This window comes from Coenobita brevimanus, chromosome 62 (assembly GCF_032717465.1).
Source record: "Coenobita brevimanus isolate Jiangsu-jjx chromosome 62, ASM3271746v2, whole genome shotgun sequence".
Lineage (NCBI taxonomy): Eukaryota > Metazoa > Arthropoda > Malacostraca > Decapoda > Coenobitidae > Coenobita > Coenobita brevimanus.
The window spans coordinates 23,082,132-23,085,464 of record NC_137015.1 but is presented as its reverse complement, the minus strand read 5'-3'; the positions used below and the strand labels follow the sequence as shown (position 1 = coordinate 23,085,464).

Below are 3,333 nucleotides of genomic sequence, written 5' to 3'. Positions count from 1 at the left end.
CCACCCATTTCATCACCTGCGACACCCAGATGCTTGAAAACCCAGCCACCACAGCATGGATCACCCTCATTCAACATTTCCAACCCGTGCACCACACCACCAAAATCTATCATCTCCAGTCATGGGGATGTGACTTTCTCTCCAAGGATGGTGGTAAAGTGCCGGGAATAGTGACTGAGGGCAACACAACACCCTCAGGAGGAACCTACAGTGGGGCAGACAGAGCATGACCCGACCCCGGGTGACAGGCACATAAGTCCGCCCGGGCTGTGCGCCCCTATGACCTGGAACTCACCTGCCACCACCATAGCAAGAAAAGGAGACTACCTTGCAAGCGAGTTGACCTTCGACAAGATCGGGGTGGAGCTATTACTCTAGCTCCAGGCAGCATCCCAGCGACGGCCCATAGCCGCGCCCTTCTTGAGACGGCCTGTAGCTGCTCACCCCTTCTTTAGGAGATGGCCGGTAGCCGCTCCTGCCTTCGTATTGAGATGGCCGGGACCCGCTCCGAAGGTGCCCTTGAGACAGTCTGCAGCCGATCACCCCTTCTTCAGGAGACGCCCAGTAGCCGCTCCCCAACACAGGACACGGCCAGTAGCCAGGCCCCTAAAAGGCCAAGGCCAGTACCCAGGCCCTATGGCATGAGGCGGCCAGCAGCCGCTTCTCCATCAGGTGCTGCCACCCCCTCACGATGTGATATCCTCCAGGAAGAGGGTCCCAGTCCTGAGGACCTGTTGAGAGGCCCTGTGCTAACCCCAGGGTTGTACTCCACCCAGCCGGTTCCAGAAGGACTCTACCTGACGGACTCAGACGATTACAGACGCCGCAGTTCACTCCTGACGGTGCCTCTGACGGCAGCAGGCCACAGTCACCGGGCCCCCACGGCTGCCTCCAGGACCCCAGGGCAAGGCCTATCCCCACCCTGATACTGACGACCGGGGTGTAGTCACTTCTACAGATCTACAATAATTGGAGTACTGCCACATATCCTACACATAGGTGGTCATATTTCCTACACAAAAACAAGTATCCAGCACATTCCCTACACAAAAACTGAGTACCCTACAGGGCACATCTCCTACAAATTTAGCAGTTTTAGAGTAGTGACATATTTCCTACAGAGATCAGCATATATCCTACACTCAAAAATCTGTTCTGTCACATATCCTACAAGGATACAGCATATCTCCTACACACAATAATCTGTTCTGTCACATTTCCTACACTGTGTAGCCGCCCCCCCACCCCCCTATCGGGGCGCCTCTGTACTCGGCGCTTCTGGCTCACTACACTCCTGACGACCTTAACCAGTCAACAAGTACTTAGCTTGTTTTATGTCCATTCTGTGCAGTATTATGGAGCAACCATAATAGGGAGAAAAGTATCGTTCACATTCAGACATGAGTCGAGTTTAGTCTCGATCCAACAGTATTTGTTTCTCCATTCGACGGGACAACCTTGTACTCCACTGCTCCCGGACCAAGCATGGCTAGTATTGAGGGGAACATCCGCTTCAATGCAGTGGTTTACAAAGACAACTCTGGATTCCGGTACCTCCGAAATGAGGCCAGAAACAACAAACTGTACCTGCATTGCATTCAGCACCCCAACTGTGGAGGAAGAGCCGTATTGTTGGAGGTAAAAATTGTTGTAAAATGTTATAGACTGGGAGCTTGGTGAGATTTAATCAACATGTTGAGTACAAAATTACTGAGGTGCTTATATTCCTGTATTTATTGACAATTACTTACTATTTGTACGTGGCATATTGATAAAAAATAATAATTTAGGCCATCTGATAATTAGCGCCATCTAAGTTATGCACAGGTGTTGTTCTGTGGTTGTGGTGGTGGTGGTGTGAGGTGTTGTTCTGTGGTGGTGGTGGTGGTGGTGTGAGGTGTTGTTCGAATTATTAGGCAGTCATATTTTACAGACAACTGGTGTCATCAGAGCAACGCAAGGTCACAACCATGAAGCATCCGACTTTGCTGCAACAGATCTGAGGAACACTCTCAAGAAGAAGGCTGCTGAGGAAGTGGGCTCTACCAGCAACTCCGAGATCTTCAGGCGGGTAACAAGACATCACCCACATGGAGCAGATGTGTCTTTCTCATCTGTAGAGCGCAGCATGATTCGAGTCTAGCGCCGAATTCAACCGAGGCAACCACACACTGCAGAGGAGTGTGCCAACATTCTAGAGAGCCCAGAGGCCCAGGGTAAAATGCCCGCCGTGCCCGTCGCAGGACCTCCCACCTCACCACCCCCCACACCACCACCGAGCCGCCACCCCACCACCACCCCAGGAGGACACAACGGTGAGGTTAGTAGTCCCGGGCAAGAGGGTCATCGGGGCATCCCGACCCTGAGCCCCTATTCCCCGCAAGTGCCCCAACCACAGGCGTTCAGGCAAACTGAACTACTGTGCAGGCGGGGTAGTGACCGTCAGACCAGGGGTGGGACTGAAAAGAGGTCAGTCCCAGGTAACACCGTCTTGACGGTCTTGTTACACCCTCTTGGGCAGGAAGAGGCCCAAGGGCAGGAAGAGGCCCAAGGCTACGGCCATAAGAGAGAAATAGACACAGGCTATGGCCTGACAGAGTGTGTAAAGGGGAAGGTGACCCCAGGCTCCAGCCTTAACACGCTGAGGAGAGAGAGTTGCCTGTGTGCATCCCTCTCCAGTTGTACTTTGGCTACGGCCAGAATACGGTGCAGGGTAGAGAGACCCTGCTACCGTACGTGTAGTGCTACCCAATTACGGAAGCGGCGACTCGGGGCCGGCCTCTCGCCGGAGCAGACGGGTGATCCCGTTTCTCCGTTAGTCGTTTCCCGTACGTGCAGACACTCGGCTCCGGCTGGGGCACGTACCAGGGTGGAGAATTCCCTGACGGTAGGATCTGTCCGTATTGGAGAGAGTGCGGCTCTTGAGCCCCTCACTCCGGCTTGTCTCCTACTGCGGGAGGAACACCACGTCAACGGCCTCTTGCCTCGGCGAAAGGGCGACATCGATCACCCTATAGGTGTCCCTCGCACGCTGGGCAAGTTCACGGCTCCAGCCAAAGTCCACACTAGGGGAAGTAGAGCCCCAACTCAGCCCTATGAACACACTCAGGGAACCACGACGAGCGTGAGTCTCCCTTTAGCCTCTTTCCCTTCGGGGAGCCCTTCGTCGCCATCCAGGCTTCTTGGCCAAGAGGAGGCGTTAGAGTGGTGGCAAGGCCCGATAGCGGATTTACCGCCCACACCCGGGCGTTCCTTAGCCCTGTCGGAGCCCTACAGGAGACGCTGCCGCAGCCCAGCCCTGACGGCACCTCCTCTCCCCCTGAGCACCCGCAG

General features: G+C 54.7%; 1 pseudogene; it reads left to right on the top strand.

The window, feature by feature from the left end:
* The first annotated feature begins 1,485 nt into the window (after window positions 1–1,485).
* On the top strand, window positions 1,486–2,220 carry LOC145404142 (uncharacterized; annotated as a pseudogene).
* Window positions 2,221–3,333: the final 1,113 nt, after the last annotated feature.